The sequence below is a fragment of the Emys orbicularis genome, chromosome 2, assembly GCF_028017835.1.
Source record: "Emys orbicularis isolate rEmyOrb1 chromosome 2, rEmyOrb1.hap1, whole genome shotgun sequence".
NCBI classification, from domain to species: Eukaryota; Metazoa; Chordata; order Testudines; family Emydidae; genus Emys; species Emys orbicularis.
The window spans coordinates 190,249,949-190,262,820 of record NC_088684.1 but is presented as its reverse complement, the minus strand read 5'-3'; the positions used below and the strand labels follow the sequence as shown (position 1 = coordinate 190,262,820).

At 42.7% G+C, this 12,872-nt stretch overlaps 1 pseudogene; it reads right to left on the bottom strand.

Annotated features, from left to right (window-relative positions):
• Nucleotides 1-857: 857 nt before the first annotated feature.
• Nucleotides 858-1,020, bottom strand: LOC135875294 (U2 spliceosomal RNA; annotated as a pseudogene).
• Nucleotides 1,021-12,872: the final 11,852 nt, after the last annotated feature.

Sequence of the window (12,872 nt, the reverse complement as noted above, 5' to 3'; positions counted from 1 at the left end):
AAACCCTTGGGCCTGCTGAGATGTTGGTATGCTTGCCCGTCCTCGAGGAAGATCATGGACAACATAGACTGATAGAGTTGAACTCTTCCAGTTTGAGATGTTCTTTGCAGGTGACTCATTGAGACTTACATTTCTTCTGTGTCTCGAAAGGCAGGTCGCAGAGGGCAAACTGGAAGGCGATCCACTTGCTATGGATTCTCTTGAGGTGTCTGCTGAGACCGCCAATATACTGGAATCCTCGGACCAGATAGCAAAAGTATGTCCGTAGGGAGGGAATACTGGAGATAGATGCATTCATTCTCCTTTTCTTCTCCCTCTGTTAGATGGGCTTCAGTCATATCAGCTGATTCGCTAGATGGTTCTCGTTGATCTGGGAGAGTAATATGGAGAGGTTCAGCTGTGCAGGCATCTAGTGAGGTGTTGAGGTCCCCCTGGGTGGTTTCTGAGGAGAGGCTGGTGTTTCCGGTTGGAGTACCCTCCAGCACAGCAGGACAATGACCAGCTTCAGGATCCTGGGCAGTAGAGAAGATGGAAGAAGTTCTCCTTGTAGCATCCTTATCCTGAAGAGTGGGCGAGATGATGTTTCTCCTGGCTGTGATGTCCTGGAAGACCATCCTTGAGGTGCAAGATCTCCCTGAAGCAGTGTCTCCAAGAGTTTTCTTCATAGAGGTGCTGCTTTTCCCATTGATATTGCTCATCTGTGATGTCCTGGAAGCACTAAGGGTCTTCTTAGAGGCTGTTCCCCCATAGGCGTTCCGTGGAGCAGCAGCGGTCTGAGCAGCAGTTGAAGGTTTCTGTGGAATTGGCAAGGGAGCGATCATCTTCTCGGTCTGTCCTGGAATCTCCGAAGGAACATGAAGATTTTCTTTTGAAGCAGTAGCAGTAGAATCCATCTTCAAAGCAGTAGTCTTCTTCAGGAAAGCAAGTTGAGTGTTCTAGAAGGTGTATTTTCTGCCTCAGTAATTAAACTGGTAAGAACAGAGACTACACTTGATCTTAGCCGAGAAGCCTATATGGGACTATTTGAGAAGTAAAATACTATTCAACATGACTTAGACTAGCAGATTCTGGCTCAAAATGAAAAGCGTTGGTTGATTGGTTTTATATATATATATATAAAAGCAGGGTCTGAATGAACTAGCCCCTGACAGCTAGTTCAGGATGGGGAGAGACTTCAGGAGCAAACTGTATTTACATGAACACACCTGCCCTCCGTAGGGTCTAGCAGACAGGAGTCGTGTAGCTCCAAGTGATCAGCTTTGGCTGGTGTTGGGTTACAAAGACAAAGGAACCCTAAGATAAGTCTCTGAAGAAGGGACCTTCTGGGGTAAGAGACAATAGTCCGTAACTGCATAAAAAAAGAGGAGTGGGGACAAGATTTTATCCTTCACCTAGGAGACAAGCTGACAGCATGCTTGTCTCATGAAAAAGGGATCACAGCCTGCCTGTCTGGAAAGTGCTGGTAAGCAATACTTTAGACATGAGAGTATCTTGTTAATTAAGTCTAGGCTCTAGAATGTGTGTTATGATTTTATGATATATGTAGCCATTTGTTTCCAGTACTTTTACAGGCTATTAGTCAAGTCTCTATATTTTGTTAAATAGACTTTTACTTGTTTAAACTATCAACCTATCTAAGTGCTGTGTGTTAAGTGCAGCAGTTATCTGAGGTGTAACTGGTAAACTCTGGTGCAGTGAATCTGTGAATACTGCAAGTGTCCAGTGGACCAGGGGCTGGGCACTCCAGGGTCACACTTGGAGCACTTGGGGGTTGGAGTATGCCTATTGCTAACCCATAGAGAGAAAGCAGGGCCTGCATAGGCCTAGAAGGGAGTGCTTGTGTTGTTTGTGGCTGGTGGAGTTTGGGAGCTGGTCCCTGGCAGACGCAGACAAGACTTCCTCAAACTAAGGGCAGGTGATAGTGAGATGTGTCAGAATCTGGGGTACTCCCAGGAAGCCTCATAGTAGTTATACTGATGCTTATTTATAGTGGTATAACTATTCCTGCCCAAGAAATGGAATAAGCTATTTGAGTATCAGGCACCTTTATACCAGTATAACTGTGTTCCCACTAGGGGATGTATAGGTATAACTATTTTGGTTAAAAAGTCCCACCCTTCACTGAAGTAGTTATCCTGGTATCTATGTGTAGAGACGGCCTGAGTATGGGTTGCAAATTCAGGCCCATTTTTCCGAAATACTGTTTTACAGTATTTTAATGAGAAAGCTGGTTTCTGACTGGCTGGAATTCTTTTCAACATGAATCGGTAAATAAGCGTCCAACATCCAGTAATCTAATTGGCTGGCAGAGGCTCCATTTTATATAAGAAAAATATTCTGAAGAAAAAAAAACAGCTAATGTCTTTTCCACCTACTTTACTGGGGCTTGTTATGTTTTCCTACACATAAAGAGTGATCAGATGTCTTCAGTCTGAATGATTGAGAGAAAGCAATTAAACAAAAAAAAACACAAATGTAAAGTCTCCATGATAGTGCACAGTTTGGGTGCCTCCATTGTAACACATGCTACATCAATGGTCTCAGAAAATGGCAGCGGCCTTTGGAGGCAGCAAAATCCCAAAAGTTTAGAAGTGCAGAATGCAGAAAACAAAATCATTACAGTTACTTAGCTACATACAACATGGGTTTTCTTGCTGGTACTCTTTTTTTGTTTTCTTCCCTCTTGAAATGATTAAAATGGTTAAAGAACAGTGAAACATGCTGATAGATAGTGAAACACGCAAAGCTTAGAAAGCAATTTTGGAGTTCACATGTGCTCAGATTGATTTTGCAGTAACCTGATGGTATCAACCTTTTCATTTTCCCAAGCTGGGAACAAAAACCCCTTTAATATAACTGCTGGCAGATTGTCCTTTTCCAGATGCAGCCTTGTCTAAACAATAGAACAAATGCCACAAACTGGAGCACCATGTTTCCCCCCATTCCCTATACTGCACACACTGCTTCTTCTGTTAGCTAGCTGCATTAACCATAACACTAATGCATTTGTGATCTTCATCCTAAAAGATTCCAATGTGTTGTGCAATTTTTGAGCCCCATGCTTCCCTCCATTCCACACCACAAAGGGGAATGGGGGAGGTGGGAGGGATTCAAGAAGGAATAAGAAGGCCTCAGAACTCATAGAGGAGTTCTATGGGAATACCCGATCCCTCCCCAGGGCCCAAAAACCTTCATTCTGCAGAGTTGGGACTCCCTGGGGCTTGGAAGGGCCAGAGCTTTTGTTCTGCGCAACTATATCTCCTTCAGCCATCAGAGTAAATCCCAGGGAGAATGCACATGGTAGCAAACTCTGGTTAAACCAGCATTAATTCCTCTCCCTGGCTTCTGAGGAACAAAGTGTAGGCACACCAGGAGCTAGCGTGGGAGCCACGGTGCCAGAAGGAGGCCAGGAAGCTTTATGTGGAGGGGCTGACCTGCTAATCTAATCTCTCCCTTGGTTCTTATATGACCCCCTCCCTCTGGTAGCTGAATGCAATCCAAGTATTTAAAAACAGAAACAACAATAACCTTTATCTGAAGCCTGGCTCAGTGTCAGCTGGGATGGAGCATAGTTTCTCCATGAAGGTTACAGCGTTGTAGGATTTCCAACCATTGGTCTGTGCACTTTGGTACCACACCCCCCCAAAGAATCTGCAAGCCGTTTGAAGGGAGCAAGCCAAGAAATCGCAGTGAGGTGATTCTCATGGAATTTCCTGCTTACTTTGCCCCTTCTGCAGTTCCCCCCGCCCGTACAAGAACAAGTAGAGTCACATATAGAGGAATCCTTCCTTCACCACTAAAGCACAGCTACCAGCATGGTAGCACACAGCAGATATTTAAAGGCCTGATCCAATGTCTATTGGAGTCTTTTGAAAGCTCCCATTGGCTTCAAGGGGCATTTTCCCCCCCTTCTCATTAAAGCAATGAGAGCATGCAGGTAACAACTTTATTGTTATTTAACAATTACATAACTCTAACACAACAGAAACCAGCCTGCTACTGTCTGAAGCCCGCAACTCACTGTTTGTCCTTGCGGTCCAGGGCCCTGCTTTCCAAAATGGAGGGCACCCTCTTTGATCTCCACAGCTGTACCCAATATCTTTACAGAACAGCTGCTCCACACAGGCATTGGGTCAAGCCCTAAGTGTGAACAACACCCCTTTGCAATAGTTTGAGACAGGAAATATCCCATTGCAATAAGGTGTATTGAAATGATCCAATTGTATAATACAATTTATTTGCCTCATCTATTTCATTTAAAAATCTGTTCTTCAACCCAAACAGGTCCAGATACCAAGTTTTGAAATATATATATATATATATTTTTTTTAAATCCAGGTTTACTGATTTCCTTAGTTGTCTTGCTGGCAGGTTCTGCTGTTGGAGTTTCAGCTGGATTGCAGCTGTGGAAAAGAATGTGAGACAGCATTGGGAGATTCTCAGCTGAAAAGTTATCTTGCCCTTCTAGGAACTAGGTTTTCTTTGACTTACCTTTGATTATAAAGAATTTGTTGCCTGCCGTACAATGTATGTGCGGAAATTATCTTATGTAGTTTTGTCCCTTGAGATGCTTGTTCCAGGCTTCCCTTTGGTTAAAGAAAACCGAGTTCCCTCCAGGAAAACATACAGCAAAGGATCTGGTTTAAATTACTTTACAAGCCGTATTGAAAGTGGGCCCTGAGTAATGAAACATGAGATCAGCCTCCTGAGGAAAAACAAGAAATCCTCACCCTTTGTTCCCAATTTGGGAACATACAGCACGTTGCTATCTTGGGTTGGAGTATGTGAAATGTATTTAGAGCCAGCACAAATCTTCTTACTACATAGAACGGGGTTCTGCATCTTGCTGGAGACCACACAAACCTAAGAATGGTTCTGATTCAATGCAGAAAAGAAAGAAAGTACAGGCTGTCCCCAAACCATTTCAGAGCTTTTGCATTTGCTGTGTGCTCACCATGTTTTTACTTGTTATAGAATCAGGATTAAAATCCAGTCTCTCCACTGTGATTTTTTAAAAATAGTTTTTAACCTTGTGTTGACAAATCTTTTCCATGAGAACAGCACTTGTATTGGGTCAGTTGACAGTAGCTTTGCTAGTCTGAAATAGACCTCATCACATCCAAAGCAAAGTCTGTAACACAGGATCTCTTTTTATAGAAAGAGCCCCAGTGATGTAGATCATTTAAACATTTGAATATTTAAAAAACATCTGTGTCCTATCAAGAAAATAACTTAGGAAAACCATGGAACTGAATACCTACTTTTTATGAATGCGGCTCCATCTCCTCCTTGCATTTTGTAACAAACCTGTGGACACCTATTTTGGGAACTTTATGGTTAATACTATACTACACATTATGGCCACAGCAACTGCAAGGAAAGAACAAGATTCTTTTTCTCCAAAACTTTAAAAGACAAATTCTTTTGATACTCTCCATTAGCTGCTAGTAGTACAGGTACCAGGCCACACTGAGTACTTCTGATTCCATCCACTAAAGGATAATGGAATACATACATATTAGTCAAGTCAATACATCATAAACTCCTTGCTTCATCATTGTTTAAATCCATATCTCAAACATTCAGATTCTAATCATTCCCATGGGTGCCAATTTAGCTCCCAGCCATCTCATCCTAGCATCAACAAGAAGAGCAAAAGGAGATCTAGATAAATAGATGCAAATATTCACCAAGAAATCTACCCTATGCCGTTTTTTCCTCTGAGAATGTAGATGTCTTTTGAAGCATGACACTTGAAAACAAGCTATCCTGTCATGAAGAAATAATGGGCCAGATTCACCAATATGCTCTGGCTGCTTTTTGCAGGATCAGACCCACACAACTCCAAATCCAAGAGGTTTTTGAGTGGCAGTCTAATCACATCTGATTACAAAAGGCTTTTTAATGGTGTTGGTTTTTTCCTATAATTCCTTAAGTGTTTCAGGCCTTCTTCCTTTAGTAACTAGTTGTAATACTGGGACCGTTGTGATCATCTGAGGCATTCGATCTAACAGCCCTCTGACTGGGGGCAGGGGTAGCATCTGAGCAGCTCAGTGATGGGCCCTGGAATTCACTTCTCATCTTGAGTCGAATGAGCCTGGACTAGATGATTTCCAGGACACAGTGTCAGACTTGCACTTTGGAGGCAAGATGGTCTTGTGATTAAAGCAGCGGACAGGGACTCAGGAGGGGTGGGTTCAGAACTTGGCTCTGCCACAGGATCAATACCTTAGATTGTACACTCTTAGGGCAGGGACTGCCTGTTACGATGTGCTTGTACAGCAGCAAGCTCAACAGATCTTTGTTGGGCCATCAAGGGCATGTCTGCACAGTCTACGGCAGCAAACCTCCCAGCCCAGAGGCACAGACTTGGGTTTGCAAGGCTCATGCTAGCACTCTAAGGCCTGGTCTACACTGGGTGTGTGTGGAAGGGGGGGGGGGGGAATCGATCTAAGATACGCAACTTCAGCTACGAGACTAGCATAGCTGAAATCGACGTATCTTAGATTGACTTAGAATCACTTACTTTGCGTCCTTGCGGCGTGGGATTGACGGCCGCCGTTCCCCCGTTGACTTTGCTTCCGCCTCTCACCGAGCTGGAGTTCAGCAGTCAACAGGAGAGTGATTGGGGATCGATTTATCGCGTCTACACTACACGCGATAAATCGATCCCCGATAGATTGATCGCTACCCGCCGATCCGGCGGGTAGTGTAGACATACCCTAGAAGTAGCTGTGCAGACAGTACTTTGTCGTTGTGGCTCAGGCTCTGAAAACCCCCCCTCCCCTGGCCTCCAAGGCTACAGATCCCACACCTCAACTTTGAAGCACTGTCTACACAGCTATATTTAGAGTGCTAGTGTTAGCCCTGCTAGCCCAAGTCTGTTGGTCCAGGCTGTTGGGAAGAGGCGGGGGGCGGGGGCTCGCTGCTGTGGGCTGCGTAGACATACGCTTAGGTGCTACTGTAACAATAACCTTTTCGCCTAGGCTTTCTCTGAGGAAGAAGAGTGAGTAGGGCTTGGGGAGGCAGAGCTGGATGCCATAATGGAGAAGTATATTTATAATCAGGAAGGTGTTACTCTGTTGAAAGCCTGCTTTAAATTTAGTAGCTGTATTCGCATTTGTAAATTTTGGTGGTTCTGCTGGGAATGTGTCTAGTTTAGATACTTGATGCTGGAAATGCATTTAGCTAAAAATATGAAAGAAATACATAATATCTATTTGGGAGGATTTAAAAACAGAGTTGGAAGCAGCAGTTTGGTACAGTTTGGTTTGAGAATGGCTGGCTAGCTGAACAGCTGCTTTCGCTGGAGTTCTGAAACAGACGCTACACCTGGGGATTGTGTTTTCCTGCTGCACAATCTGTCTGTGTTCGATGTTCTCACGTGAATGATGTACACACTGGGAAGCAGCATGGTTCAGCGGATAGGGGACTAATTATAAATCAAGAGATTTGGCTTCCAATCCTGTCTCTGCCACTGACTTACTGTGATACCTTGGGCAAGTCTCTGTGCTTCTGTTTCTTCCCGTATCTTTAGTCTATTTTGTTGTAAGTGTCTATGTGTTTGTACAGCACCTCGCACAAGAAGGCCCTGATCTCAATTGGGTGCTATAGGCACAACTTACTATAAGACAAATTAATAATAATAATATACATGAAAAGAAACAAGGAAAGAGGGCTCTTGACTTTTTGTCACTCAGCTCTCTCACCGAACTAAGAATTAACCCATTCCAGAAGTCTAACCTCTTCTTGACTGCTTGGATGGCAGGATAATATGAATAAAACATGCTATTTACTACTTTTAAAAGTATTTACATAAAATGTACTGCTATATTTTACTGCATTTTCATGTTATGCAAGCCCACCTTTAGGTGGTAAGATTTACAGCAGGCTAAGATTTATTGACCTAGTTCAGCATGGAAATGGCTGCTAAGATTGACTTGTCAGCAGTTTTTAATTTAATTGCTCTTTGATCCTTCAGCCTTGAAGATATTTGCATTTTCAGCTTAGCATCTCTTGGCAACACTTGTAGAATACAGCAGCAGCAGCTGAGACCCAGAGCCCTACAACCTGTTAATTGCTCCATTTCTAGACGTGTCCTGGTGTTGAATTACAATAAAGTTTCAACCTCTCTCTTCCCCTATAAGTATGCTTTCCAGTGGGAATAATACTGCTATTTGTTTTCCTTCCCTAATATTTTAATCCTAGTTGGATCACAGAAAATATACAGTCTCAAAGGGACATTTTTCAACTGGAAACCAAAAATGGATACATCCTTGTGGCCAAACTGCCTGTTCTTTGCTCAAATAAGTGCACAGGAGAGATCCTCACGGTGGGGGAACAAAACCTACGGCTGCTAAACATGGTTGTGAGGCAATGGCGTGTCTCCTTAATATAAAATAGGTCTCTATTTAAGATGACTCATTTTAATGGTCTTTAGGTAGGGGACAGGGGGGAAATCACGCACCACATCCTTCTCTGTTCACAAAAGCAGCATTAATCAACAGGTGCTTCTCAGGGCAAAAGTGGCTACTTGGATAATAGGCAGGACCATTAAGGGAAAGCAGAGTAAGAAAAGAGAATCAACAGCTCCAGGAATAAGAGAACAGCCCTAGTTCATGAATGAAACCTTGAGTAATTCTATGAAATACCAGAGGTAGGAAGCTTTAACGTATAGATCTGGGGCTTAGAAAGAAATTTCACACAAACACTGACCTGAGCAGCAGCAAAGCAGTGCTCTTACATGGGGTGGGATAACTGTTGCTAAAAGATTAATACAGAAATAAAAACAATACTTTCTACAGCACCTTCCATCTGAACACTGCGGTGGACAGTTTCCCACTTGAATTCTAGTCTGAAGGCTTGGGACAATAAGAGTGGGTCTGGTGCCAGGAGGAAAAATGTGACTGTCCTTTGACAAAATGGACTGAATCCTCTGAACTGGCATGTGCAGGAAACCCAGTACTGGCCAGCATAGAGGCACCAGGTACTGCTGAGGCCAGGGGTATGGAGGACACCACTCCATGAATCAGGCAGATCAAAAGGATGAGGTGCTAACCAGGGAGATGCTTGGCACCTTTCTGGGGTCCCTGGATCTCTCTGAGGAATCCCTGGATCCAGATGTAGCAGCAGAGTTGGTAGCCAAACTGGTTAGGGAGGAGGGTGTCCTCTGCATAGAACTTTGCAGTGTAACATGTACCAATGGAGGCTCATTTTACAGGCTGGTGGGCAGGGAGAAGAGTTTTCCCAGTTTCCTGGTTCATATGAATGTCAGCATCAGCATTTTTAAAAGGGCAGATATAGCCTCACGGGTGGACAGAAACATCCTTCTCTCCCCCTGACCTCTACCATTACCCCTTCCCCCACCTCCTAAGCAAAGTGCAGGCTGCTGAGCCCCACCCCCCCAAGCCGCCTAGTTCACTTCCTCTGTCATACCCCAAGGTCAGAATCACCCTCAGTAACCCCTCCCCCTGCTTTGGCTATATGGGCCGCTGTTCCCAGTCAGAGTGCACATGCCTGCTCTGCGTGTACAATGGCTGTCTGAATCACACCATGTACATGGATTCAAAATGGCTGACCCTTGAGAGGGAAAACAAGTGATACAACAAAGTCTGTGGTGATGCCAAGAACAGAAGCCAAGAGTCTTGATTTCCAATCCTGGACTCTAAGCTCAGGAAAGCACAGACCCAAACCTGCTTTATGGAAGACTCCTTTTTCTTTGAACTGGCACATTATGACCAATGTAAAACAAATCCCATTCATATTTGCACGGTGTCCACTGCAAATTCATATTTCATATTACAGGAAGTGTGGGTGACAATGGTGCATATGATGATGTCCCACAATCTTGTTCTTTTGCTAGGATTTTCTGCCTCACAGCTCCTGGGTCATAAAGCACCTAGCAGTCGTTGGCACCTGAATAGTGTCCGTTTCCCCGCAATCACGTGCAACAGCACCAGCATCTCAGTTTGTCTAAATAGAAACTTTTCAGGACTGTGAGCATAACAGTATCAGTATCAGGAGCATAAAAAGGTCAGAAAAGAGATGTGGCATATGTAAGCTTTTAATTCAACCCATACAAATCAAACAGAGGCCAGGAGGAAAAATAGGAGAAAAAAGAAGCTGGAGTTTCGAGGCAACCTGCTGCCTTCAGATTTGGCTGAAGACTACAGCAATTTCTGGAGTTGGATTTGACTCTGCCGCTACCAGTGTTTGAGTAGTTGTTCTGAAGACATATGCCCTGATTTCTTACTGGTTCCTATTTTGCCAGGTTCAGAAGCTACAGTTAATTTTGCAAAAAGGTTTCCATGATAATCTCCTGTTCTTAGCTGTACATAACAACTTCATGAAAAGTTTTCTTTCGGGGATGAAACATCCTGTGATTTGGCCTCGCCTGAAGGCTTTTCTTGAATTTCTTGAGTGAAAAATAAATTGGTAGATGGATACAGGGAGCAAAACTTCTGCATCATAAACAGCACTTGTTAGTGCTTAAATAAATAGTAAATAACAATATTCAGTTAATAATAAATAATACTTTTTTTCCTCTTTAGGAAGGTACAGTCATGCCAGTGTAAACCAATGCACTTTGCTAAGAAGTGAGACACACAGTAACCTTTTCCAGGCAAATGAAGACAGCAGCAGTGAAGGGTACTCACAATTCTATTAACTGCAATGAAGTGAGAACTTCTGAGCCTAGTTGTGATCATTCACATGCTGACCCTAACCATTCTCTTTTTCTTCAGTTTTCTTTTAAAAAGAAGATATTAAATGCAAACATTGTTAAGGCAACATTAGAGTTATACAGTTTTTTTTAAATCAGGAAATGCAAAAATTAAGGTTGCTATAGCAACATCAATTTAAACACATTGTACATGTATATGTAATGGCCCACACTTAGCAACACACACACACATATATATAACAAAAATATATTAAACAAGAACAATAGGAATCAAAATAAATTGTATATTATGTTGTTAAAAACCTTAAAGTATCAGAGGCAAATCATCCTGGGGCAAACAATCACTTATTGAAAAAATCAATGGAAATTTTTCTGTGAGTAATGTGAGCAAGTTTTGGTCCTTATTATATTAATAAATAACCTATACACATGCAATTTGTTTAAGTTAATGTTGTTGCAGAAACCTATTCTTAAAGTTGCTGCAACAAAGGGGCAGACCCTGAGGTCTTACTCTTTATACAGTCATTCAGACAAACATCCACTGCAGGCAAAATTTTGTCCTGATTATTAATTATTAGTATTATTTTTGCATTAAGCATGCGTTTAACTCTAAAGCAGCTGGTGGAGTGTTTCATTCTGTTCTAGAAAGATTAGCACATGAATTGCCTGTGGTAGGTGCATCTATTTCCTAAGCTTGAAAATTCATCTGTGTCGCAGTGACAAGCTGATGCTGGCCACATTTTTGCCTTTGATCAATGTGGTGTAAAGTGTGCAAATCACATCTGTGGGGTGAAGAAGGTGAATTCTTCCCTGCTTGAAACCCAGGCGATTGATGTACACTTCAAAAGATATTTTTGTCCAGTGCTGTGTAGCCAATATTTGCAGCCTACTACTGAACATGGAAAAAAAGAATCCCAGAAAAAACAAAGCTATATTACCTAAGTCAAATATTTTGTGCATATAACCAGTATTATTTAAAATTAAAAATGGAAAGACACCGTTAAGAACTGTTTTCATGATCAAGTGATATACTCTGAGCTGAGGAAATAGTTATAAAACAATGTAAAAAGTGAATGAAACCAGCACATTCTCTATTGTAGCCTTGGGACCCAATTCTCTCCTACTTTACACCAGGTGTAGTCACTTACACCTATGCAAAGTGTAGACACTACCATATCTGAATTCTCCATTCCCTTATGCTGGTGGTAGTGTTTTCACTCCCTCTTTGAACAGGTATAAATGATGATGATAGGGCGGGGGATGCAGCGAGTAATCAGGCCCCATGGAATTGCCTTGTAAAATTGATATGAGGTGAATAAGTCTGTATACAATTCAACAAGAGGTGGAAGAATCAGTTGATGAAAAACCTTCCTGCCTCCCTGATCATACACATTATAAGTATGCATATTCAAAATAAATTCCTTGCTAGCAATGACTATTTCCCACTTTCTTTTCTTCATCCCTTGCCATGTGCTGCTCCTTCCTCAGGCCAAATTCTGGTTAAGTGCATGCTAGAAAAATCTTGGCCAGCAGATGTATGATGGAGCAGTTGATGGTCCGTATTTTGGCCCTTCCAGGAGAGCACCCACTTTGCTGGCTTTCCACAACAGGAGCCATGTAGGGACACTACAGGGACTAACCGAGAGGTAAGTGGGTATCTTCCACGGGGTTATGCATGTATGCTCCCTTATCTGGCCATGGTCTCTAGGAAACAGTGCCCCACAGAGATGAATCCTACTTTTAGTGGGAAGAGATTGTATAAGGGGGCTACACACTTAGTTAGTATTGGCTTGAATATAGGTGCAAATTTACTCTCCCATTTGTTGGGTTCATTATGGCCTATTTCCAGGCAGCCACCAGAATTTGGCTCCTCATGTAAGTAGAAGCTGTAGTTGTAGTGAAGAGAGGAACAGGAATAGTGTACTCATTTTCCAGCAGTGATGGTGCAAGAAGTTGGACTCCCCATTGGCCTCAAGGCAGCTTTAAGTTGCTCTGTGACCCCTGAAGTGGACTTTCGATCATCTTTTCTGTGTCACAGTGAATTTGACATTTTGTACCACAGATGTTCTTACTCTTATATAATTGCTTTATGCTTTGGATTTTGATAATTGGAGGTTTTTCCAAGGATAACTTGGAAATTTAGCTCTGTGTCATTAGTGCCAGCCTTATGGCTGAGGATGGTTGTATGGCT